Here is a 27,398-nt window from a genome sequence, read left to right as displayed (position 1 = left end):
CCATAACAGGAACATGATTTCTGATTGGCCCCCAGTAAATGTGGAAGCTGAGCACTTCACGAACATTTTACAAAAAAGCCACCAGTTTCTGTATTAGAAGGAAAACCTGGAAACAGAATTATACAGGTTTCAGAGTAACAGTCATGTTAGTCTGTATTCGCAAAAAGAAAAGGAGTACTTGTGGCACCTTAGAGACTAACCAATTTATTTGAGCATAAGCTCTGTAGCTCACGAAAGCTTATGCTCAAATAAATTGGTTAGTCTCTAAGGTGCCACAATTACTCCTTTTCTTTTTGAGAATTATACAAGTTTCTCTGAAACACGGTTTCTGTTGGACAGTCATTATGCATCAGACTGCCAAACTTTGCATCTCAGCCAAAAGCTGCACTACTTGGATACTATGGGCGCAGTATAAGAACCTGATTAGAACAGAATACCATCGCAATGGCCTTCTCTATGCTGGAAAGATGCACTGTATTAAAAACATGTTAATTAGCACAAGTTTGACTTTACAGTGTACAAAGACAGTCATGTTTATGTAGCCTTTGTGCCAGGTGCCAAGCCTGGCAACAAGGGCTGTGTTCAATCTTTCTGGGGGTCCTTTTTCTACAATAAATAAAACAATGGCCCGAGCCCCCATCCAGAGTTCTACTCCTGCTTCTGGCTTTGGGAAACTAAACATGAAGCTCCTTGTGATCACTGTTGCAGGTGGTTCTTCCCCACTTGCAAGCACTGAGAGTTCTTGGGAACATGGATTCACAAGGACCTTTTATTTGGGGGAAAAAGACACAAGAAACAGAATAACCGTATATATGTATATACAGCAAACTGATTAAACTCAGTCAGTGTACCAGGAGTACAGCTAACTCCACAGTTCTGACAATTAACAATCGGATTTATTTAGGTCCTGAACTCAATCACACAGCAATCCCTACTCACCTAAAACCCCACTCACAGATCCATTCAGACTCAGTGTAGTCAGGGGTGCCTCTCTTCTGCGTGTCTGCTCCAGTCTAGAGATGACCTTGCCAACAAGGCCCACTCTGATGTGTAGCTACCTGGTCCAGTTCTATGACATTAGTTCTGTTGCTGCTGGTGTGGTTAGGTCCCATTGTAAAGTTCAGCTCTGCACTCTTACTTGTCAGGATGCTGGGAAGTCAGCATTATACCACTGCTGCTGGGCTAGTCAGGTCCTTGCTAGGAAGTCGGCACTAGCACTGCCACTGCCATTGCCAGAGTCCTGCAGAATCACTCCACACAGTTTAGAATCTACAGGTGGGAAAGCTAGCGTAACTCAGGACCCTTGGACAGAATTCTTACTCCTCAGATTAGAGCTCCTGGTCTCTAGAACAGAGCCGTCTACCCTAGACTCTTGTTGAACTTGAATTCCATTCCCAAATCAGAGTCCACTACCTGTAAAGTCAGGGTGACCCACTTACTCCAGCACATGTCTTGCAGTATTCCTATGTTCTTTCATGAGTATTGTTACAGATTTGTACAAGCTGTTCTGGATTTGATTTTGACAAATAGGGAGAAACTGGTTGAGAATTTGAAAGTGGAAGGCAGCTTGGGTGAAAGTCATCATGAAATGGGAAAGTTCATGATTCTGACAATGGTAGGAGGGAAAACAGCAAAAAAGATAATGGATTTCAAGAATGCGGACAAAAGCAAACTCAGGGAGTTGGTAGGTAAGATCCCATGGGAAGCAAGTCTAAAGGGAAAAACAGTGCAGAGAGTTGGCAGTTTTTCAAAGAGACATTATTATGGGCACAAGAGAAACTATTGCTCTGCATAGGAAAGATAGGAAGTATGGCAAGAGACCACCCTGGCTTAACCAGGAGATCTTCAATGGAAACTATGTCAAATGACAAAGGATGAATATAAACAACACAAGTATGTAGGGACAAAATTAGAATAAACTAGCTAGAGACATTAAGGGTAAAAAGAAAACATTCACAAATACATTAGAAGGAAGAGGAAGATGAAGGACAGGGTAGAGCCATTACTTAATGAGGTGGGAGAAACAGTAACAGAAAATGTGGAAATGGCAGAAGTGCTAAATAACTTTTTTGTTTTAGTTTTCACCAAAAAGGTTAGTCATGATTGGATGTCTAACATAGTGAATGCCAGTGAAAATGGGGTAGGATCAGAGGTTAAAATAGGGAAAGAACAAGTTAAAAATTACTTAGACAAGTTAGATGTCTTCGAGTCACCAGGGCCAGATGAAATACATCCCAGAATACTCAAGGAGCTGACTGAGGAGATATCTGAGCCATTAGCAATTATCTTTGAAAAGTCATGGAAGACGGGAGAGATTCCAGAGGACTGGAAAAGGGCAAATATAGTGTCAATCTATAAAAAGGGAAATAAGGATAACCTGGGGAATACAGATCAGTCAGCTTAACTTCAGTACCTGGAAAGATAATGGAGCAAATAATTAAGCAATAAATTTGCAAACACCTAGAAGATAATTAGGTAATAAGTAACAGTCAGCATGGATTTGTCAAGAACAAATCAGGTCAAATTGACCTAATAGCTTTCTTTAATATGGTAACAAGCCTTGTGGATGTGGGGGAGCAGTAGATCTGGTATATTTTGACTTTAGTAAGGCTTTTGAAACCGTCTCACATGACCTTCTCATAAACAAACTAGGGAAATACAACCCAGATGGAGCTACTACAAGGTACGTACATGACTGGTCAGAAAACCATTCCCAAAGAGTAGTTATCAGTGGTTTGCAGTCAAGCTGAAAGGGCAAATTGAGGGGATCCAACAGGGATCAGTTCTGGGTCCAGTTCTGTTCAATATCTTCATCAATGATTTAGATAATGGCATAGAGGCTACACTTATAAAGTTTGCAGACAACACCAAGATAGGCGGGGTTGCAAGTACTTTGGAGGATAGGATTAAAATTCAAAATGATCTGGACAAACTGTAGAAATGATCTGAAGTAAATGGGATGAAATTCAGTAAGGACAAATGCAAAGTACTCCACTTAGGAAGGAACAGTCAGTTGCACACATGCAAAATGGGAAATGACTGCCTAGGAAGGAGTACTGCGGAAGGGGAATTGGGCATCATAGTGGATCACAAGCTAAATATGAGTGAACAGTGTAACACTGTTGCAAAAAAACCCAATCATCATTGGGATGTATTAGCAGGAGTGTGGTAAGCAAGACATGAGAAGTAATTCTTCTGCTCTTCTCCATGCTGATTAGGCTTCAACTGGAGTATTGTGTCCAGTTCTGGGCACCACACTTCAGGCAAGAGGTGGACAAATTGCAGAAAGTTCAAAGAAGAGCAAAAAAAAATTATTAAAGGTCTAGAAAGCATGACCTATGAGGGAAGATTGAAAAAATTGGGTTTGTTTAGTCTGGAGAAGAGAAGACTGAGAGGGGACATGATAACAGTTTTCAAGTACATAAAAGGTTGCTACAAGGAGTAGGAAGAAAAATTATTCCCCTTAACCTCTGAAGACAGGACAAAAGGCAATGGGCTTAAATTGCAGCAAGGGAGGTTTAGATTGGACATTAGGAAAAACTTCTTAACTATCAGGGTGGTTAAGCACTGGAATCAATTGTCTAGGGAGGTTGTGGAATCTCCATCACTGGAGATTTTTAACAGCAGGTTTAGACAAACACCTGTCAAGGATGGTCTAGATAATATTTAATCCTGCCATGAATTCAGGGCACTGGACTGGATGACCTTTCGAGGTCCCTTCCAGTCCTATGATTCTATGATGCCCCTGTTTCTGTAAACCTACACTGGAGTTGGACAGTGGATCTGCCAAATGAATGACAATGCAAACTTGGAGAAATGGACTGCCAACCTGCATGGTGAAAATGACAGAACTACCATTAGCCTATGGTCTTCTGGCATCATATCAAACTTAGGAGGGTACCTTTGCTCAAAGCCTTTTATACTTCCTTGTATCTCTTCATGTCCTCTGAAATATTTTCTCTGCTATTTGTGTTTTTTTATAAATGTACTAGGTGTTTATGTATTCCCACCATGCATGGTTGCTCTGCATATATCCTTGCCTTCAACAAAAAGATAGATACATTCAGGGCCCTTGTTTGTGCCATGGCAGCTGAGATTCTGAGGCACACTGGGGATACAAAAACTCTGGGCCTCATGTGACTCAGTGGAAAGAACAAATATTGAAGGAGATAGACAGGAAAATCAGACGGGTGCAGAGGTGGGTGACAGGCAAAGGAGATAAAAGTCTGGTACACGACGGAGAGAAACCACTTCTGCTGATAAACGAACATAGATTAGAAAATGCTTCATCAGTAAAAGTTGCTCTGGCTACTGCACAGTACTGTCTGGATTACAATGACATGAGGTGCTATCAATCAGAATACAGAGAGAGACTGACAATAACACACAACTGTACAAGAGAGAATGCAAACACTTGAAGTTAATTAGCCAGCAGAACCATTTTTTGTAGATGAGTAATGTGTTAGGACAGCAGTGTTCTTATTGGGATGGGTACTTTTGGACTAGAACGCTGGATTGTTTTTTTATTCAGTTGTCTCATTTTCTCCTTTGATCTTTGCACCACTGACTTTAAGTAGGACATTAGAATCAACAGCTTTTGGAAACCCATGTAGCTCATGTTCTATCCCTTGCTCTGCTTACCCATGGCGGGGGCAACCACAGGGGAAAAAAGGTGAAGCTTGCAAGAATTCTGCTCAGGCTTTGTGGTGACTTTTGCAGGGATTTTCCCCAGATCTTAAGAACTTTGTTTATTTTATACTTTTGCAACACGTCACCCTTGCCCCATGCTGAGAAAATGCCTTGTAATCGGCCTGGTCTGCATTTAAAAGTTTTATAGTATAACTATTTAGGTTAAGGATGTGATTATTTCCCCTAACTGTCTGTTGCAGGGGTCTCTTGCAGCTTCCTCAGAAGTATCCGTGTCAGGATACTAGACTACATGGACCACACATCTCTCTTATTGCTTTTGTTTTACTCCCTCTCTCCCTCACAACTCCCTCCCCTTAGAAAAATGTTTACAGTCACCATAAACACAGTGATTTAGAAAGATGAAGGGCCAGATCCTGGCTCCATCCCCTGTGCACTTCTCCAGCAGTTCAAAGAGGGAAGGAGAGCTAGTATGCCAGGGAATTCTCTTGGTGAGGTGGACTGTCCAGATGGGGTAAGGCTGCTGTAGCCAGCTCTCTGCAACTGAGTCCGATTCCCCCTCCCCATTGTGTAGGGTGTGGGTTGGGGACAGGCCAAGAGAATGAGGAGGGCAGAGAGTGGATATCGATCCCTGAGCGCTCGAGGGGATCTAAGAAACAGACACTACTTGAAACACAACGACATAACATATAAAAAATAAAAGGAGTACATGTGGCACCTTAGAGACTAACCAATTTATTTGAGCATAAGCTTTCGTGAGCTACAGCTCACTTCATCGGATGCATTCCTGTAGCTGTAGCTCATGAAAGCTTATGTTCAAATAAATTGTTTAGTCTCTAAGGTGCCACAAGTCCTCCTTTTCTTTTTGCGAATACAGACTAACACAGCTGCTACTCTGAAACATATAAAAAATAATTACAAGTAGGAGGACTATGTGGTTGCAGGTAACCCCCATCCACCCACTACAATCTTGCTGAATCCCTTGAGGGGAAGTTAAATCAAGACCCCTGAATGATATTCTAGCTTTGTCACTCACCATCAACACCGGAAGTCCTTGAGAGGGGACATTCATTGCAAATGTTGTCCCTTTCTCATCAAATACATATTTGCAACCCATGTTCCATTATGTGGCTAGCTCTGGTCATTAAGGACAAATTAGCTAGCTTAGTAACAAGCAAACCAACCCAAACAGATGCTTCAAGACTATCATTGCTTTCAGCTGCCCATTTTATTCTGAAATACTGTCCATTTGCATATATGAAAAAGAGCTATAAAGTTTCATTGCTGCAGCATTCACCCTGTGAAGCTTTGCTATTTCTTTGTCATCCACACACTGGAGCGATGCGCTATACTACATATACAATGAGATACTTTTAAAAAAGATACAGCTAAGCCCTATAAATGCATTGTAATGCTGCACATTCTGAAGGAGCAGTATTATTGTAGCTGTATAGTCGGTTCGTTTCCACCAGAGAGCAGTCACATAATTTGGAGCTGCCAAGGAAACACAAAGGAGAAAACTGCAAAGTGAACAGACTGCAATGTTACCACCTCTAGAATCCTCAGACTGTTTTCTTGGTATCAGTTCCACAGTGGTGCTGTGAAGACTACTTACTTGTTTCTATAGCATTTTGGATATGTAAAGTGCTATAGGAGGGCTGGGTGCTAGTTCCACAGATATTCAGTTCAAGGGGAAGGAGGCCTCTTTTCTTTCCAATTCCAGAAGAAGATGTTTCCTGCAAACTTTGCTTTATTAAATGGTCCCTTCCCTCTGTCCAATATTTTGTTACAAGGTCTGTGGGCATCTGGAAATTACATATCCTCGAGCATTATCCTTTTTTCCTTTGGGAGATGCTCATAAAAAGGCCCCATCCATAGCTTTCCTCTTCAAGGAGTTACATTTTAAAAACACTTTCTAGATAGACTGGTTGGATTATATTTTCCTTGGCTTCTTGCCACAGCTATCACCTTTCAATGAAAGGTCATTTATAGCCTTTTGGTTATTGTGATGGCTTCCCTCTTCTACCTTGACTTTCTGAGCTGTTGCAGAAAGTAAAAAATGCAGGTCTTTGCATGGTTTCTTCTTAATCTGCCCCATATCCAGGACAACTGAAATCATACACAGCATTTTTCTTCCAGAAAGCGCTTTTTAAATCATGTACTAACTAATCCTCACAGCACTTCTGAGAACTAGATAGTGTTGTTGTCTCCATTTTGAAGATGGGGAAACTGAGGCAGAGATATTAAGTGACATGTTAGGCCACAAAGGGAATCAGCAGTGGAGCCAAAATTAGATCTAAGAAGTCCCTTGCTCCCAGTTAGGATGACAAGCTGTGTGTTATCTGGTGCAGAATGTCCCATATCAAGTCAATATAGCATATACTTTATTTCATATTTCAGCAATAATCATGAAAAGGATCATATACTGGGATACAAATACATGATTTTATGCAATGCATAATTTTGTATCACAATTAAAACTTCCAGAGGTTCTGTCCCTTAAAAATAAGCTTTGCGCTGTTTTTTCCCCCCCAGAGTTGTCCTCTTTTCTTGACATGTAGACGATTAACCTGTGCTCAGATGAACAGACCACAGTGCAGACTTAGCTTCATTATTAATGACAGGTTTCAGAGTAACAGCCGTGTTAGTCTGTATTCGCAAAAAGAAAAGGAATACTTGTGGCACCTTCGAGACTAACCAATTTATTTGAGCATGAGCTTTCGTGAGCTACAGCTCACTTCATCGGATGCATACTGTGGAAAGTGAGCTGTAGCTCACGAAAGCTCATGCTCAGATAAATTGGTTAGTCTCTAAGGTGCCACAAGTACTCCTTTTCTTCATTATTAATTCATTTGTAGAATAGAAGAGGGCACTTTATGAACAAGTACTTGGTGGGAAGTAAAGGCACCATTCAGCACTCCTCACACAGCATCTGACGCATAACCCATTCAAGCCAATGGAAGTTATTGAACTTAAAAAGAAAATTAATGTACATAGACACACTTTGGAATTCCAGCATTTAAGGAGAATGGCTAAATACAAAGGTCAGTGAGTGTCCCTATGTCTTTTTGAAAAGGTCTGAAAGAGTTAAGGCACTATATACTCATTCACAGTTGTGTCTGCAACACTTCCTACAAATTATTACATGCTACAGTGCTGTACATGGTCCATTTTCTTGGCTATTCATACAAAACCCTTCCTTTAGGGATGAATGAATTTTCAACTGGGGGCTCATGAGCACTCTAGAGAGGTTGTGAACCCCCCTTCTGTTCTTTATAATTAGATGGCAGGTGGTGAGGGGAGGAAAAATTGTTTCCTAATGTAACATAGGGTCATAGTATGAAAAGGCTGAGAACCACTATATACCGTGTATTCTTAAGGTATGTCTACACTTCAAGCTAGGGGTGTGATTCCCAGCCTGCGGAGATATACCTGCACTAGCTCTGATGGAGACAGCATGCTAAAAATAGAGTTTAACCATGGCAGTGCAAGCAGTGGGAGGGTCTAGTGGCCCAAGTACAATCCCAGCCAAGCTGCCTGTAGACATACCCTTAATTGTCAGGACAACTCATTAAAAACAACTAACCTTCTTAGTCTCCCAGCTCTGCCCTTTGAGTCTTTCAGTTATTTTCAGCATTAAAAGTGCATTTGCTAACAAAATAAACTCCTCTGCTCCTTACTGGCCTTTTTACTAGGCCCAAGTGTCAGTTTTGTATCTGATGCATCCTCTGTTTGAGGACTATGTCCTGCCTCTGCAGGAGAATGGAATCAGTGGGCTGATAGGTATTTTCCATCTCTAGCTGTTATAAGCTTTCTACGTTAGCTTGAACTACAGCCAGAAAGAAGTGGCCAGCAGCAGCGCCAAGTTGCAACTCCCAGGCATTACCACTGCTGCTATTTATAATTCCACCTCAGTCTGTGCCATGTTGATGAGATAATAGGATTGCTGTTTTGCTATGCAAGCCTTATTTTTTGCCACAAATATCTCTCGCCTTGTCATCGTTTCCCTGCTTTAATACTAAGCCTTTTTTTTTTTTTTGAGCTGCTGCACTTATTTGTATAAATAAGGGGAAAAGTGAGGCAGGTGTTAGAGTGAGCTAATATGTTTGTAATGAAATTCACTATTTCAGAAGTAATTTAATAATCAATTACTTTGACTAGCACTAGTGCTGAGGATACTAGCAATTCTGTGGCTGTCTCTTAGTAGCATGCTCAGTGTCTGATCTTGCAAGGTGCTAAGCACACTACAGTGATTTCCATGGGACTCCTCACATGCTTAAAGCTAAGCACATGCTTGCTTTGCTAGGGTGGAGGCTAAGTGCTCAGCACCTTGCAGAAATAAGCCCTTAATCCATAAGGAAAAGCCTTATAATTGAACAGGGATGAAACCAATAAGGTTCTATGGCATGAAATAGGACTTCAGACATTTCTGTAAAATCCAATAGGATTAAACAGAGAATTAGATCCTTTCGACAGAAATTTTAGAGAATCCTGTAGACATGAATAGAGATTTATATCCCTGCCACAGAATATGTTGGCTTAGAAATTCCATAGGTTGGTTATCATTCTCTCTTCATTTCGACGGGTCTTTTCCATCGTGGTTTTCTGTTGTACAAGTTACGTACAGTAACTGATATTCTGGGAACTAAGGTGCAAATATATCAGGTCAATGATGACTTTGAGAAGCACTGAGAATCCAGAGCTTCCACTGAAAGCTCAGCACCTCTGAAAATCAGGCCCCGAGTTACCTGTCTAAAGGTAAGCCAGGGAGTCTGGCTCAGAGCCAGGAACTGAACCCAGATCAGTTCCACAAGGCCATTCTTCCTCTCTGAAGGGTATTCAGGTGAGATTGAACCACAAACTCCCCTAAGACTCTGGGGAACTTCTGAACTGGATCTGAAATTTGCTACTGTCCCCCAAGTTCTCTAAATCTCAGATCTGAACATCTTGGAACCTGAGGGAAGATCTGATCTCAGGTGGTTTGGATCAGGGGTTCAACTCTTGGCCCATCCCTACTACTACTATTTGAGTCACAGCCAAATTAAAGTTTATATTATGAAGAGGCAACAGGTGCTTCCCAGGTCAGGTTGTCACTTGCCCTCCATTATGCTCCCAATTTCTCCTACTCCCCATAATTTTTTTAAAAAGGTCCTTTCTGCTTCAGGTTGTGTTGTGGAAGTGTGGGTGGGTGGCGGCCCTCAGACAACTTATTGTCCAACTGTAATGTGAAGTAGAAAAGCAGATTTTGAGATCTGGGATTTTTAAAAGGGGTATTAATCATGCTTGGAAAATTCTTCCTAACACACTTTTGCCGTCTTATGTCCTACACCAGGCAGATGCCTGCAGGGGTCTAGAACTGTACATTAAAACAAAGCAAAACCTCTCTACTCCCTCCCTGATCTCAGTGCACATTCTGGCCTTTATACTCTTGTCTTCTATTTATTTTTCTCCAAAAAGTTGTCGTTACACATTGAGTTCAAATTTTAGACACTCGTGGGCTCCCTTTGCCCCTGAGTGCTTCATGCCTTTCAAAGATTGCAACATCTGCAACAGATGGCAGGGTGGGGGAGGAAGTCTTTCAGATCAGTTGGGACTCCTCCTGCTGCCAGCTGAATGATAGTGTGTGTGGAGGGGATGGCTAGATGTCCTAATGACTCTCCCTTCAGGTCCGTTGGAATTTTTGCTGGGCCCCCCATTGATCTGTCTGTCCTTCTAGCCATGTATTTCAAAATGTTCACACTTTTAAATCCAGAGCAAACCTCAGAGTGCTTGCCTGGACAGCGCTCAAAATCTGATTATCAGATTTGCAAATAACTGCATTCGTGTGCTTTTACTATCCATACACTCTCTCTTATGTTCTATATAGGTTCTTGTGCCTCCTTCATCACCATAGTAACTGAGTGCGTTCCAATGGTGCAATGAGACTAACATCTGTCACATGGTCATTCTCTCACCCTCTTCATGGGTACCATTGCGTGTGCAATGGAGAGTCCTGTTTTGTTTAGGATTTTTGTGTTAATATACATGCTACTCATGTTTATGTCACAGAAAGCAGGTCAAAGAAATGCACCTCGCACTTGGAGCAGAAGGTGGTGGTGAGGTTTGCAATGGGCCTTAATTTCTGTGCGAGCCAGACCCCAAGAAAGTTCTGTCTCTTGAACAGATGAGTTATCCTTGTGGTATAAAGTTCCATTGTGCCTGAGCAGAGGAATTATTGGACACGGTCTTCATCTCAGAGCTTCAGGCAGTCTTTTAGATATCCTGGGCTCACACAGTGGAACACCTGGAAGAAAAGGCCTGAGCCCTTGAACTTGACGCAATATTCTATGGGAAGCCAGGGCAGAAAGCAGAGGTTTGATGTGCTTGCAGCAACCTGTGTGGCTGAAGAGTTGTGCTGCAGGGTTCTGTACTAGTTTGAGTTTCTTAAGGCCCAGTGGCTTTGTGCTCAGGTCTGTCACATTGCTGTAGTCCACATGGGAGGTAGTGAAGATGTATATAACTGAGGCCAGGTCTTCGTCTTCTAGGATGGGATGGCATCTCCTAGCCATGGAGATGTCTCAGTGTTCTCAGTGTCAAGCCCACAACCCTTCCCTCACCCTCTGACAAGACATTCCCCAAGACAATCCTAAAATCCCCTTCTCAGCTCCCCACGCTGACAAACCTACATCCACCTTCCTGTCACTAAGAAGGCCACATCCCCTTTCCAGTCCCCCAGAACAAATGAGCAATCCCCATCACAACACTCAGGCTGACAAACCCATGGTCACTGTCTGGATTTCCCCTTCCACCCCTGATAAACCCACAACCTCCTTCTCAAGCAGACAAGTTAGATACCTTCTACTCACAAAGCTGCCATACCCTCCTGGATCCTGTCAGCCAGCTACAATGTGACAAAGACAAAAGGCAAGCTGACACCCCAGCCAGGTGTCAACAAAGCTGATGAGCCATCACCTACCAAGTGGCCATTCTTTGGCAAGAAAGAGGGGCAGGGATAGAGCTCTGCAGCTTAGCAAAGAATCATCATCAAGTCTCCTTCCTCCACCAGATTCCCTGTCTCTTGGATCTCAGCTGGAAATGCTTTTCAAAGAGGGACGCACTATAAAAAGGAGGGGCAAACACTCCAAGACCCCTCCTCCAGGGGCAGCAGGTTTGTATAATTTTTGACGGTGCCCAGAACGGCTCCAAGTCGCGCCCCCCCGCCCCACCTCCCTAAGGGTCTGGGAGGAAGTTTGGGTGTGGGAGGGGGGAGCTGTCAGGCTCTGGGAGGGCGTTTGGGTGCGGGCTCTAGGCTGGGGCAGGGGGTAGGCTCTGGGAAGGCATTTGGTTGCAGGGGGTAGGCTCTGGGAGGGAGTTGGGGTGTGGGGCCTGGGCTGGGGCAGGCAGTTGGAGCGCAGGGGATGGGCTCTGGGAGGGGGTTGGGGTGTGGGGTCTGGGCTAGGGCAGGAAGAGTGGGTGTGGGGGATGTGCTCTGGAAGGGCATTTGGGTGAGGGGTCTGGGCTGGGGCAGGGGTGCAGGAGGGGGCTCAGGGCTGGGGGGTGGGGGCATAGGCTCTGGCGTGGGGCAGGGTCAGGGAAGAGGAGCTTGGGGTGCAGACAGGCAGCCTCGGGACTAAGGCCAGAGAGGAGGAATCCCCCCAACCCTCTCCCCCACTGCTGCTGCCCCTCACCATAGCCTCTGTGGGTGGGGGATGGGGCTGCCCCTTGCCCAGCGTGGGGAAGAAGCAGTGACTGTGGGTGGAGGAATGCAGGGTGTCACTACACTCACCCAAGCCCCAGCTGCTCAGGTCCAGGAAGCCTCCTCTCCTCCCCTGTGGTGGGTGGGTGCTGGAGGGGGAGGGGGCTTCCATTACACGTGATTTCCTCCCCTTCTGCAGCTCACTGCCCCACACTGTAGCCTCACAGGCAGGGCTGCCCCTTGCCCCATGGCTGTAGGGTGGGGGCAGGATCACAGGGTCAGACACTCAAGGAAGCCCCAGCAGCTGCTCTGTGAGTGAGGTCCAGAGGTCTCTTCCAGCATCTCCTCCCAGTGGGTTCTGGGGAAGGGGAGGGCTACCAATCATGTATGCACCTCCTCCCCTTCTCCGGTGCAGCAGCAGCCAGCTGCCTCAACCTGCTCTTGTAGCTTAGCTTAGCCTTGTGTCTTCCAATGTGGCCAGTGTAGTACAGAGAGAGAGAGCTGGAGCACTGGGCCTGGTGTACGGTCTGAGGCCTGAACCAGAGGCTGTGAAGCAAAGTCAGGCCACGTATTAAAGCAGATGCTTACAAGTTCACTGTTCAGTACATGAACTTGGCAAAGCTATTGAAAGTGTACTAGGCACTAGATATTTACCTAAATATATTCCAGGTAGTACAGATACATCTCAATCTAGTACAAGATAAGATGGTTTGACAAAACAATGATTAGGGATGTTTTGTCCAAGATATCCGGAACGAGGGTAGGTAACAAACAGATGTCATGAAATACATAAGGTGGTGTGTAAGTTTTGTAGGTTAGTTGTTTGTTTTTAGCCTATAAATGTAGAGGTACTTTGCCTTAATTCTTTGTTGGCCGAGAGGGCAGAAAGTTCCACCACTGGCTGAGTCGTTCCTTGCCACAGGGCACTCATGTGTTAGCATACCTGTAACCATGGAGCCAGGGCACTAGAATGGTAAATAAACAGCAGTAAACCTGGCTGAGTGGCTTTGCCACTAAACCATGCCTATGGTCTTCCTTTGAGTAACATCAAAATCTGCTAAACTAATATACCGTGCTATCTGCTAATAATGTTGAAGCTTCAAGGACAGAAGCACTGAGCAGCCTAAACAGCGCTACTGAGGCAACAAGATTTCAGCTGAACCAGCTATCTACATAGAGCTGGGAAAGCACACGGGAAGAACACAAACACGCAAGCCCACTAACAGCCAGATACTAGAGCAGATTTAAACAGTTAAGGGAATACTTCATCTGGTGCTTTAACTGTGTGTGCGCCTTGCATTTGGCCATGGTTGAGGCTTGAACAAGTACCTTTGTGGTGGTAGCTGAGCCAAAAAAGTAAGTCTCGCCATGGCTGAACCAATAGGAACTCTGCTAAACTTGTTGCTGCTGGAAATCATTCATGTACCTTCCATTGATCCTATCATACTGGGCAAGGTGACAAAACATCCCGCAACATTTATTTTGAAAATCGGGATGGAAATGGAAGTTATTGAGAGATTTGATTGTACTTTAATTGGACAGGAAAAAGAACATGGGTAATATTTCCACTTATCTAACCTCCCTGCATAACAAACCAACACACCTCATCAACATCACTTCACTTTATTAATGAAAAAATTGTATTTGGAGAGTGAAGTCCATAATAAATATCTCTGAAGGACTAACTACTATTCTTCAGTTTCTTGCAGCCATCTTTACCACTCCCTTATTTATTTGTTGAATTCCAACGTGCTTAGAGTTGTAAAGAATGTGAAATAGACCTGGTCCCTGCCCAAGGAGCTTACAATGTAAAATGGCTAACAACAGACCACAATACAGACAACATGTAACCTTTAGGTGACCAGGTGATGACTCCTTATACAAAGGTGAAGAATATATATATATATTATAGGGGAGAGCCAGCTCCACTATAGTTTTGGTTGAGCAGTGCTTTATGTTTAAAAGAAGACTCAGTTAAGTGCTCTAAAATCTACATGCTTACTTAGATTATTTTGAAATGCACTGTGGTTCATGGGGGAGATTGGCAGTGTCACTGCTCCAAATTTGGGGTAATGTGAGCAATGCGTCTTGAATTACAACCTACCCCCAAAAAAGTATTTGACAGAATCAACTATGTATATAATTATATAAAATAGGTATGTGCCAAACACTCACATGCCAAAGAAATTGAAACATGCATGTTCAGCAAGACGAGGGCAAGCAATTTGAGGCAGCCTGTTATCACATTACAAGGGTGGCTCAAGTGAATATGCTGGGCCCATTGAAATCTGAGCTAAACTCATGCACTGTAAATCTGAACAACCCTAACTTTGAGAGAAGTCTGTAGGCATGTTGTTACTATCTGCCTTAAGGAGTTATTATGGTTTAAGGAGTTATTATGGTTTTATGAAATGTGTGCTACTAATTTGTACAGCTAATTTAGAAGGAGCTCTAACTATTTTCTGAAAGATAATAAATTACACATGTTCTATACACATGAGAGAATGATTGCTCGGCATATGGCTACTTTTCCCACCTGTGGGATTATTACAGCAGAGCATCAGCTCTAGGGTTGCCAACTTTCTGATTACAGAAAGCCAAACACCCTGGGGTTTCAGGGTCTGGGTGGCACTTCCCTTAGGCGTCTCCTGAAAGTGCCCAGCATTCCCCTCTGGCTTCTAGGCGCAGGGGACAATGGGAGCTGTGGAGATGGCACTCAGGGTGGGGGCAGCGCACAGAGCTTCCCTGATTGCACCTGTGCCTAGGGGCCGCAGGGATATGCCGGCCGCTTCTGGGAGCCGCATGGAGCTGGGGCAGGGAGGGAATCTGCCTTAGCCCCACTGCGCTGCCAAATGGACTTTTAATGGCCCAGTCAGCAGTGCTGACCAGAGCCAACAGGGTCCCTTTTCAACCTGGTGTTCTGGTCAAAAACCAGATGCCTGGCAACCCTAATCAGCATTGATTAACTAGAGGGAAGCTGAAAGTTCCCTTCCCCATATACTAGACCCAGATCTGGGGTAGGGACTCTGCCTATCCACTCTCCCACCCCTTCCTGCCTCCAGCTGGTATACATACTCCTCTTAGTGCTGCACCTTAACAGGTGCGTGGTGGTGGGGGGGAAAGGTGAGGAGGGGACTTGGGGCAATGGGCATGATGGAGGAATTGGAGCAATGGAAGGGGAGTCTGAAAAATCTGGGGGGGATATGGGGGTTGGAGCAGCAAGAGGGAGTGTTGGAACAGCGCAGGGAAAGTGGGATGGAAAGGACAGTACAGTGGGGGATGTTGGGGAGGCTTCATCTGTCCCCCTAAAGCCCTCACAGTCATCAAATCAATCAGTAATGGATACTTATATGGCACACATTAGTGTAGTGTCTGAGCACCTCACAATCTTTAATGTATTTATCCTCATAACACCCCTGTAAGGCAAGGCAGTGCTATTATCTGTGTTTACAGATGGGGAACTGAGGCACAAAGATGTGACTTGCCCATGGTCACACAGGAAGTCTGCTGCAGATCAGGGAACTGAATCCAGGTTTCCCAAGCCTTGGTCCTATCCACAGGACCACCCTTCCTCTCATGCCTACCCCATGTCAATGCCCCCCTCCAAAAATTTCCCCACTGACCCATGCTAGTCTCTGCAGAATTCATACATCCTCTCCCCAGTTTCTCAACCTCTGTGTCCCATGCTGATGCCTGCCTCTCCATGGGGTGAACAGCTGGGGAGAGAGAACCAGGCTGTGCTGGACCAGCAGAGAAAAGACAGTGAGGAGATGATGAAGAGGCAGTGAAGTGGCCATCATACAGCCAGTCCATTTGGTGGTTAATCATTGGCAAGGAGCCAGAGGCAGCAGAGGGGGAGAACTGGGCTGTGGTACATAGGGCTGCAGAGAATTAAAAAAAAAATCAAGGAAATTAAATGCCCCCAAAATTTAATTAACAGAGAGTGAAGGTTGCCCAGTTGTGCCTAGTAGTCTTCCAGAATGTGGAGAGTAGCTAAACTTCAACCTTTGAAAATCAAGAAATACAAAGTTAAAGTAACTCCATCCCCATGTGGGGTTAGGGCAAACCAGAGTTGGGAATGGAGGGAGCCAGCTTGGAGCAGGGTTAGATTGGGTAGGCCAAGAACATGGCTGGGGAGGCCTGACCAGAGTGAGGGCAACGGGCCAACTGGGGGTGGATAGTAGTGGAGCGGTGCCTGGCTTGGTGTACAGGCCAGCCTACATAACCAAGGAAGTGTGTAATCCTTCAGCAAGCTGCTGTCTGTGACACGTGTACAGAGCAGCAGTGGGCACCAAACAGAGAGAACAACTTTATACATGCTAATGGCTTCTAAAGTGCTAGTAACTTCATGAGGTGGGAAGAGGAAGGTTAACAAGAAATCTTAAAAGAGGGGCTCTATGTTTGAGGGGATGGCGGAGGAGGAAGGTGGAGAGAGAGAGAGAGAGACCCTCTTCTCTCACATGTTTAGTTACTGTAACTAACATGGAATAAAACTGTCAAGATTTTGGGACATGGGCCATAGCTGAGATTTCTCCTCCTGCCGTCAGCAACTTCAGCTTCCAAACATTTCAAAGCATGACCATAACTATAAACAGTGTACACAAGGGGCGGGGGGGCACTGAGGAATCACATAGCATCCTTTACCTTTAGCTAACCACATCAGTGCCTCAGCTGTAAACCTATGTGATAACTACCGCTGCCTAAATAAAGACTGTATCCAGTTTAGGTTAATCCAATTTTAAGTGAACTAAGCTAAACTGCATGAAAGCATTCTTAGTGTGGAATATAAATGTCCACAGGGAGTTAGTGCTGAATAGCCACTGCACTTCAAATTCCCACTCTAGGTTATTCTGGATTAACTTGCCTTTCTAGACAAGACTTAACTCCTACAAAAAAATGTTTCTTTCTGTTAAAAATACTGGGAAATTCACTGACAAAAAACTTCATTAATGTAAGAGCTCAAGTTGCCTTGTGCTCCTTTCAGAATGTCGAGTTCAGCAAAATTCAAACCTCTGAAAATCAGGAAATACAGGAGCTAAGGTACATACCAATGCAACCTTCACTCTGCCTTCTTTGAGTGATACTCCATAACACCCAGACTCATACTGTGCCTTTGCAGAGAGTGCAGACCACGCAGTGAAAGAGCACATGACAACTTTAGCATACAGTGTAATTCCTTCTCTTTGCTAAGGCAACAGTTGTGTTTAGGCGTTCAGCTGTACTGAACAGACGCTACCTATACATGCCCTACACTCAAATACTTAGTCCACTCTCCAGAAATATCACCCCACCTGCTACATTTTAGGATATCTTCATCTTCTTTTACAACCCCTTCACCCTTAGGCACACGTTGCCATCTAACACTATACTTTCACTTACTCATCATTACACCTACAGATCATTCTTATATTCTACCTTGCTGCTGACAATCCTCATGGTAAGAAGACCCCTGTGAACTGCTTCTGACACAATCTACAAAACTCAGCACCAAGATAAGGTCTACAGGACCCTTCAAGGTACATGTGCATGTCTTTCCTTTGAACACACAAACAAGGGGAGCGGAGGGAATAGAGCTCAGACCCCCCAAATGGCAGGGCCCCCCAGATCATTTCAAATCACAATCACAGCTCTTGACAAGATGCTCCACTAATCCCTCCACCATTCAATACAACTACACCTACCATAGTGACTGCAGCTGGAGTGCATGTAGATAATTCCTAGCGGCTATTGCCAATTCCAAGGAGCAGAGTTAAGATTGCATTGATGTGTACCTTAACACTGCATTTCCAGCTGTGAATGGGGAGCCCAGGACTTCATCTGACCTTAATTTGGTTAGCTTCAGGGTAAGCTAGAAAGTCTGTGGGTAACCTCCTCAGTAGATGAGAATCAGAGTAGCTCTCTGAAGTCAATGGTTCTATTCTAATTTACAGCAGCTGAGGATCTGGCCCCAGTTGTTTAGACATTTGATGGTTTTATAACTAGAGTAAGAGCTGGGTTTTTTTTATTATATCCATTGATTTGCAATGGATTGCATTTAACCCACCTTTCCTGGTAATAGGAACCAATATAAATGTCTACATACAGTTGCAAAGGAAAATGTACATGATTGTTGCGTGTTCGGGCTGAAATGCCTTAGAAAGTTCAGTTTTCAGCTCATCACTGTCTTCTTTTGTATGTTTTGAAGAATCCTGTCACAGTACTAACCACTCTGTGCTCATTATGTAACCCTTCTGCCCGTCAGAGTTGGCAGCAACAAGGGCCGGGTTCAGTATATAAGGGTTCCATTCCAATAACACAATGCAAAACCATCTCAAGCCCCCACCCAGTGACCTGGGACAAATATATACCACCCTCGCTGGGCGCCTCTAAGAAGCAATACTTCCCCTCTCGCAAGCACAGAGTCTGAGTGTGGCAAAAAACTTTTAATAACAGAGAGAAACAATGTGGCATTATGTTGGGGAAACACCACCAACAGGCTTCATAACACAACCCATGAGCAAAAAACCCACCCCAAGAAAATTGGGCCGTGTCCTTTCCCTTTGGTTCTCGAGTCCAGCAACCCAAAAGTCACCCAAAGTCCAACAACCCAAAAGTCTCTGCCCCTGGTCAGTGCAGCCCCAGAGTTCAAAAGTTTATCTGCAGAGTTTTACCTCCCAACCTGGGTAGAGATGGGGGGTTAAGGGGCACCTTATGTGGTCCAAAGCCTATTGCCCCACCTCTCCATGGGGCTCTGCTCCGCTCCACCAGCCATCCCACGAATCGCTCTGCTCTGCCAGCCACCCCATGAGCTGCTCCAGCCATCCCGCAAACTGCTCCACTCCACCAGCTGCTCTGCTCTGCCAGCCATCCCATGAGCTGCTCCAGCCATCCCGTGAGCTGCTCTGCAATATATCTTCAGCCCCCCCCCCACTACTTAACGCAACACTCAGTGATTTTAAGCTCTTTTGTGATTTCAGTTTGTAGTAGGGGAGCCTCAGTGCTGGTGCACCATTGGCCCAAAGTGAATTCAGCTCAACAGCCTGTAACTAAACTCCTAATAGAATCAAAATTAGCTCTGATATTCCACAGTGGAGAGAGGAGGCGGTGCAATTGGCATGTAGGGCTCTCACCACCAGGTATTAATACCTGTCCCCAGCCTCTCTCAATTCACTGAGTTTTGGAACCCATGTTCCTTGCCTAGTGAGTGCTACTTAGTTGATGGCAAGTCCCTCCATCATAACAAAAGGCCAAGTACAGTTCCACTGTCCTTGATTCACATAATCAGGATAATAACAATTTATTCTTCCTGCCCCAATGACAGAGAAACTGGGGATCCCACAGCAGCCAAAGTGACCATTTGGGCAGCTATGGGCTCATGTGAGGCGGGGTGGGTGTGCCTATGCAAATGAGATCAGCCCCTGAAGTTCTTTTCCACAACTTGCCAAACTCACCACCAGATGTCAGGATGGAGCTCATCCTGACTCTGCTTACATCTACAATGGGCTGATATTAACCAGTGTGTCTTTTTCTTCTTCATGCATGGCACCTTAGCTGACTCATCGTCCCAATGACAATACTCCATGGCCTGACATGGGAGGTCTGTTTCAGGAATTACCTCTGGTTTTTCTGTCTGTATACAGGTTGTGGAGGGTGTCTGGGAAGCCTTGATGGGTAATTCTGCTCCCACTCAAGCCCTTCCTACATTTGTTGAAGTGGGAGTTGTATTAGTACCAGCATAGGGGATCCTCTTTTCCTGCCCTTCACCTTTTTGGGCATTTGAAACCAAAGGATCTTTGGATTTTGGCCAAACATCTTATCTGATCTGGGTAGGTGGGGACAAGGTTTGTAGAAGAGTCCTAAATGTAATAGAAGATGGTGGGGTCTGCTGGTCTCTCAGTGCATTCATCAGCACTGTAGTAACTGGGCCTAGTCTGAGCAAAGCCAAACTAGCAGTGATTGTTCGGGTCCTCTCTGATAACTCCGTCTGGTAAAGGATCCAGCTTGCATGACTTCTCCCTCCTTCTGACCAATGGGGGAGAAGAGGGACCAGGAAGGAAAGCTAGCTCACCCCTGCTGTCTTCCCAGCCATATTGAAGGTACAAGATCAGTAGAGGAAAAGGAGGAGAGGTTTCTGCAAAGTTGATTAGTTTGAATAGAGGAGAGTGGCCAATGGCCTGTAGAATTTTATTTAAACTAAACAAAGCTGGTTTGAGTTAGAAATGCAAAAGCGCAGCTGAAACCTAATATCTAGTCATTTCTTCCACACTCTTAACTACAATCTGGACACACTTTCTTTCTTTTTTTTTTAAGTTAGCCCCAGGGCTGAGATTTTTAGCAAAATGTTATGCCTAGTCTATAAAAGTTTACCAGGTGAGCAGCACTGCTAAGAACTGTTGAAATGAGTGTGACTTTTATGACACTGTCTCTGATAAGACCATCCTGCACTAACTAGAATACATCCATTATATGTGTCTTTTGTATCATACTTAGAACATCCATGTTGTATGGCCCCAAGGTGAATGCTAGAATGAACAATGAAATATGTTTGCTACAATATTTTAAGAATGAAGAGATACCAGGCTATGATCATCTTCCATTAAGATATAAACAGATGAAATACCTTATAATTTATGGTTTCCATATTAAAATTATATTTTGTACAAGTTGCTGAGCTAGATGTTTTAAGATCAGGTGTCAGGCAGCAGCACACAAAACAGTTTATAGCAGGCATCAGAGATAAGATCTTCCAGGAATGCTTAAAGGCAGGAATGCCTCCTTCCTTTCTCCTCTGCCATGATGCCTATAATAAACTTCCCCCTATTTTTGGATGAAGTTTGGTGTAGTGTAGTGCTCTTTGGCAAAATCCTGGCCCAATTAAGACAAAGGAAGCTTTGCCATTGACATCAATGGGGCTGGAATGTCACGCATGGGATCATATTTGCCCGCTACTTTGGGGTATGCTCATTTATTAGGGTAACTCTTCTGTGGGGGAGGTGTTTCTGTAATTCTATCAATGTGCTGCTTGTGTCACTTGTGTTTTCATATGGAGCTCTACTTCTCCCTTCTGCAAGTTCCCTCCAATGGAGCTATCCTGTGGGACCTAGGTTCCCCAGGGCTGGGTTCCTCCAGCCCCAGATGAACACACACAGTGTGTCTGAGCAGACTGGGTTAATCAGCACTTCCAAGCTGTCACCCTTATATGCCATGGGTACCGCACCGGCATAGAGTATGCCTGAGCAGGCTGGGTCGAGCAGCACTTCCAAGCAGCCACCCTCCTATGTCACAGGTTCAGCACGTCCCTATCCCCACTTTCACATTACAATTGTTCTGGTAGTAACCCACTTGAAGAGCAAACCCCATAGGATTTTTGGGCACTACAGGGATCTTTAGCTTAGGTAAGAGGAGTGTTGCTGCAGAGCAAATAGGGAAGCCAAAAAACACAGAGAAAGAGAAAAACAACCAGCTTAACCATAAAAGTTATTTATTGCCAGGTAATAACCATACAAGGAGAGCCAAACAAACAAAACAGTTACAATATTAAATCTAGCTTAAATTTGATTACAAAAATCAGGTTTAGAAAACTATACCTGATCACACAAGTCAGGGTTAGAAAGCTATACCTAGAGTAGAAAAAAAAAAAAAAAGAGAGAGAGAGAGAGAGATGGATTCTCACCACTCTGTGAAGCTTCAATAGGTCAGGGTTCCCACATGGTGGTGGTAGCTGAGGGTCCAGAGTGCTGGAGACAGGCAGAGCCCCCAGCACGATCAGTCAGGAAAAGATGAAGTCCCAATGGAACTGATGCAGATTTTGGATCCAGGCATCAGAACACTTACTTGAGTGTGGGTAGGGTTTTTTTGGTAGGGAAACAACACTGGTTCAATGGAAAACACTAGATTTGTTTATGGGTAAACTGATGGTTCAAGGGAGTATACCAGAGTTGTTTTGTTCAGGCTAGACAATAGGAACTTATCATTCCGGCTATGGATGGTGTTCCTTTGAGGGAGCTCACAATGCAATTAGGCAGCTTCACTATTTTGGATACCAATAAAGGATTTATTACTAGAATTGCTCTGATAACTACTAAGTTGGGTGTGTGCAGGCATAGGTTCATTAACATCTGGAGCAGAGATTCCCCCTGTCATGCAGTGCTTCCCTGCTTTTCTGGTCCCAGAGTTCAGTGCGGTTCTTGCCTTGGAATTTCTGTTCTCCATTCTGTATGCTAATGGAGATGCCTCCCTGTCCCATGTTCGATGCAAATGAGGCTAGGAGAGTTGCCTTAATCCTGTCACCCTTGTCCTGAGGGGTTTAGGTGCATCTCCCACTTCCTTTTCATTGCTTTTTGTAAGTCTTTCTTCTGATTGGTTTTGGTTCAAGCAGAGACTGGCTGGGGGTGGGGGGTGTGTCCTTTATGATTCATACAGGCTGGATACTGTGCCCTGGTTCCCCAAGAACACAGAGCTGACAGGTAACACCCCTTTATCTTCAAGGGACTCCATGGTCTGGGCCCAGGATACTTAAAAGGTCGCCTGAAGCTCCAGGATGAGGACCATGGTCAACAACAATGGAGCTGTCCACAACCAGCGTAAATCTCCCTGCATAGGAGACCGAGCTTTCTTTGGGTCGGTTCTAGCCTGTGGAACATACTCCCACAGGATAAAAGAACCAAATCCAACACTTCCATTCTAAGGGTAAGAAGTACTTTGACGTGGCCTTCAATAACAGACACACACAGCACAGCCCACGTAAAATCAAACAACCTCTCAATTTTCCCCTTGGTTAGAAAAAGGGAGAAGAGAGAATCACACGTGACAGATGTTAGCCACAGTGTTTAATACACTAGTGGAAGACTCGCAGGTACTTCAGTGATTAGGGTGTCATAAGAACCTGAATAGAATAGTGTGCAGGATAATCACATAATTAAAAAAAGCTATGACATTTTGTACGAAGATACAGCAGGGAGGTATGGCAACCATTCTCCTTAGTTGTTTCATTAGCAAAGAGTGAAGCTGAAAACATATTAAGATGAACAAATGGAACTTTATTAAACCCTTTGCTCTAGTCTGTCCATGTGGCTAAGTTGCTTCCAGCCTAATTCCATGTGTTCCCTGGGTGTCCCAGCAACAACAGTCCCTCCAGGGAACATGGGCCCTTTGATTCCTATTCTACTGCTCATGAGACACATGGGGGAAAAAAAACACACATTACCTTATACGTGGACTAGAAGCTATGTTAGTAGGTACATTACATTGGAACATTGATGTTTCAAAGGAATGCCACTATACTGCTTTGCAGCAAGCAGGAGGTTAAAATTCCTATGTGGGGGAATGATAGCAAATATAGAGATACAGTTCTTGCACTTTATACATAATTGTGAGCCTAATTAAAGCCTGGTGATTAGAAAGGTCATTCTCTTTATTTTTTAATTATGAGGTAGCACTTTATTTCTGCCCTAAGAAATAACCGTGGAATTACGTTGTAAAATTACTCAGTTATTACATATTGATGCTGCAGATGCAGTTGAATATCTGGCTAGAGCCTTTGAGAACTGACTCTCTGGCCGGTCAGAAGGAGATGCAAGAGGCAGTGTGGAACACTTAGAAAGAAGCAGGCTACTCTCCACCTTTACCACTTGCAAGTACTATGACAGTGACGTAAGACAGTGTAGTGTAAAGCTGCAGATGAATTTTCACATCTTTGATTTTACGAGCTCCAGGACAGCATTAGGAAAATGTATTGCCTTATTAAATTAAAAAGATAGGCATGATTTTCAAATGAAGGCAGATTCAGAAGCTGACAAGCCATGTCTGTTATACATAGCCACGTTAGGACTAGAAGATTATATATAGTCTTTCGGTGTAAAGTTACTCAGCATAATGATCTCCATAGATTCCAGCTCTCACCATGGAACACTGGGAAAGCTACTCTGATTCTACAAAAAGAAAAGGAGTACTTGTGGCACCTTAGAGACTAACAAATTTATTTGAGCACAAGCTTTCGTGAGCTACAGCTCACTTCATTGGATGCATTCAGTTTTTCCACTGTATGCATCCGATGAAGTGAGCTGTAGCTCACGAAAGCTTATGCTCAAATAAATTTGTTAGTCTCTAAGGTGCCACAAGTACTCCTTTTCTTTTTACTAATACAGATTAACACGGCTGCTACTCTGAAATCTGATTCTACACGACAGTCAGGTTCCTTCCTGTATCAGATTAGCAACTATATGGTCACTTACCCAATGGGGCTTAGGTATCTGTGGCTCTGCAGCTGCACTGGGGCCAAAGTAAAGAACTAAATCTTATTGGTGAAAACTTAGGGGAGGCTGCCAAACAGTTCTCAAGCACCTGTCCTGCTGTGGATTAGGAGTTCAGATTCCTCTATGGGGAGAGGATGTGTAAGGGCCTTCCCCTCAGCTTCCTTCAGAGGCTCCTTAGGGCCTCAGGGTATGTCTACACTACATAATTAAGACAATCGTATAGATTTTTAGAAATTGATTTTATACAGTCAATTGCATATGTCCATACAAAGCACATTAAGTCAGCGGGGTGCATCCATAGTACCGTGGCTAGCGTTGACTTTTGGAGCGTTGCACTGTGGGTAGCTATCCCACAGTTCCCGCAGTCTCTGCTGCCCATTGGAATTCTGGGTTGAGCTCCCAGTGCCTGATAGGGCAAAAACATTGTTGCGGGTGTTTTGGGTACATGTCGTCAGTCACCCCTCCCTCTGTGAAAGCAACGGCAGACAATCGTTTCGCACCTTTTTTCCGTGCAGACACCATACTGCTGTCAGCAGACGGTGCAGTAGGACTGCTAACCGTTGTCATCATCCACCTCTTCCGCTGCAACTCTGCTCTGCTGCTCTTGTCTCAATAGCAAATTTCTCCATGTTGTCTGTCATGTGCTCCTGGGTACCTGTGTTCTTGCTTGGGAAATGTGCGTGGTGCTAACCGTCGTCCTCCACCGCTTCCACTGCAACTCTGCTCTCCTGGTGCCATGAATCCAACTCGCAGGTCCTCTCGTTGTTCTGTATAAACATGTATTCTTGTGGTATCTGTCGTCATCCACCACTTCCGCTGCAACTCTGCTCTCCTGCAGACGCCATACCACGGCAAACATGGAGCCTACTCATCTCACTGCTGCTGTTGTGAGCATTGCAAACACCTCACGCATTATTCTGCGGTACGTGCAGAACCTGCAAAAGCAGGCGAGGAGGTGACAACAGCGTGATCACAATAGTGATGAGGACATGGACACAGACTTCTCTCAAAGCATGGGTCCTGGCAATTTGGATATCACGGTGGCAATGGGGCAGGTTCGTCCCATGGAACGCCAATTCTGGGCCCAGGAAACAAGCACAGACTGGTGGGACTGCATCGTGTTGTGGGTCTGGGACGATTCCCAGTGGCTGCGAAACTTTTGCATGCTTAAGGGCACTTTCATGGAACTTTGTGACTTGCTTTCCCCTGCCCTGAGGCACAAGAACACCAAGATGAGAGCAGGCCTCACAGTTGAGAAGTGAGTGTCGATAGCCCTCTGGAAGCTTGCAATGCCAAACAGCTACCCGTCAGTCGAGAATCAATTTGGAGTGGGTAAATCTACTGTGGGGGCTGCTGTGATCCAAGTAGCCAATGCAATCACTGTGCTGCTGCTATCAAGGGTAGTGACTCTGGGAAATGTGCAGGTCATAGTGAATGGCTTTGCTGCAATAGGGTTCCCTAACTGTGGTGAGGTGATAGAAGGAACCCATATCCCTATTTTGGGTCTGGACCACCTTGGCAGCCAGTATGTAAACCACAAGGGGTATTTTTCAATGGTGCTGCAAGCACTGGTGAATCACAAGGGACATTTCACTGACATCAATGTGGGATGGCCAGGAAAGGTGAATGACGCTTGCGTCTTCCAGAACTCTGGTCTGTTTGAACAGTTGCAGGAAGGAACTTACTTCCCAGATGAGAAAATAACCACTGGGGATGGTGAAATGGCTATAGTTATCCTTGGGGACCCAGCTTACCCCTTAATGCCATGGTTCATAAAGCCATACACAGGCACCCTGGACAGTAGTAAGGAGCAGTTCAACTATAGTCTGAGCAAGTGCAGAATGGTGGTAGAATGTGCATTTGGATGTTTAAAAGCGCGCTGACACAGTTTACTGACTCGGTTAGAGCGCAGGAAAACCCATATTCCCATTGTTATTGCCGCTTGCTGTGTGCTCCACAATATCTATGAGAGTAAGGGTGGGGGGGAGGGAGAAAGACATTTATGGCGGGGTGGGAGGTTGAGGCAAATCGTCTGGCTGCCAGTTATGCACAGCTAGACACCAGGGTGATTAGAAGAGCATAGCTGGGCACCCTGTGCATCAGAGAAGCTTTGAAAACCAGTTTCAGGGCTGGCCAGGCTACGGTGTGACAGTTCTGTTTGTTTCTCCTTGATGAAAACCCATCCCCTTGGTTGACTACTTCCCTGTAAGCCAACTGACCTCCCCCCTTTGATCACCGCTTGCAGAGGCAATAAAGTCATTATTGTTTCAAAATCATGCATTCTTTATTAATTCATCACAAATGGGGGAAACTCACAAGGTAGCCCAGGAGGAGTGAAGCACCTGGTGGGGTGGTGGGTGAGGGGAGGAGGGAAGGACAAGGCCACACTACAGTTAAACTTATTGAATGCCAGCCTTCTGTTGCTTGGGCAATCCTCTGGGTTGGAGTGGCTGGGTGCCCGTAGCCTCCCCCATGTTTTTGGGGATCTGGCTGAGGAGGCTATGGAACTTGGGGAGGAGGGCAGGTGGTTATACAGGGGCTGCAGCAGCAGTCTGTGCTCCTGCTGCCTTTCCTGCAGCTCTACCAGATGCCTGAGCATGTCAGTTTGCTCCCCCATTAGACTCAGCATTGCATCCTGCCTCCTTTTATCGCGTTCCTCCCTCCTCTTATCGTGTTCATTTAACGCTTTCCTGGTCTCTGCCATTGTTTGCCTCCACGCAGTCTGCTGAGCTTTCAGTGTGGGAGGACTGCATGAGCTCTGAGAACATTTCATCGTAAGTGCGTTTTTTTCCCCACCTTCTAATCTGCGCTAGCCTCTGGGACGGAGATGATAGGGGGAGCGT

The 27,398-nt window shown here is 44.8% G+C and overlaps 1 long non-coding RNA gene across 2 annotated transcripts in view; it reads left to right on the top strand.

The window, feature by feature from the left end:
* LOC122464416 overlaps positions 1–27,398 on the top strand; it is a 59,165-nt gene that overhangs the window by 23,636 nt on the left and 8,131 nt on the right. For both annotated transcript variants that reach the window (XR_006288408.1, XR_006288407.1), the window contains exons 2-3: positions 17,720–17,838; positions 22,790–22,990. This is a non-coding gene — a long non-coding RNA (uncharacterized LOC122464416). The remainder of the gene's footprint in view (positions 1–17,719; positions 17,839–22,789; positions 22,991–27,398) is intronic.

Source organism: Chelonia mydas, chromosome 2, assembly GCF_015237465.2.
Source record: "Chelonia mydas isolate rCheMyd1 chromosome 2, rCheMyd1.pri.v2, whole genome shotgun sequence".
In the NCBI taxonomy this organism is placed as follows: domain Eukaryota; kingdom Metazoa; phylum Chordata; order Testudines; family Cheloniidae; genus Chelonia; species Chelonia mydas.
Note: the sequence above shows the minus strand (reverse complement) of the source record. Positions and strands in the feature narration are given on the sequence as shown.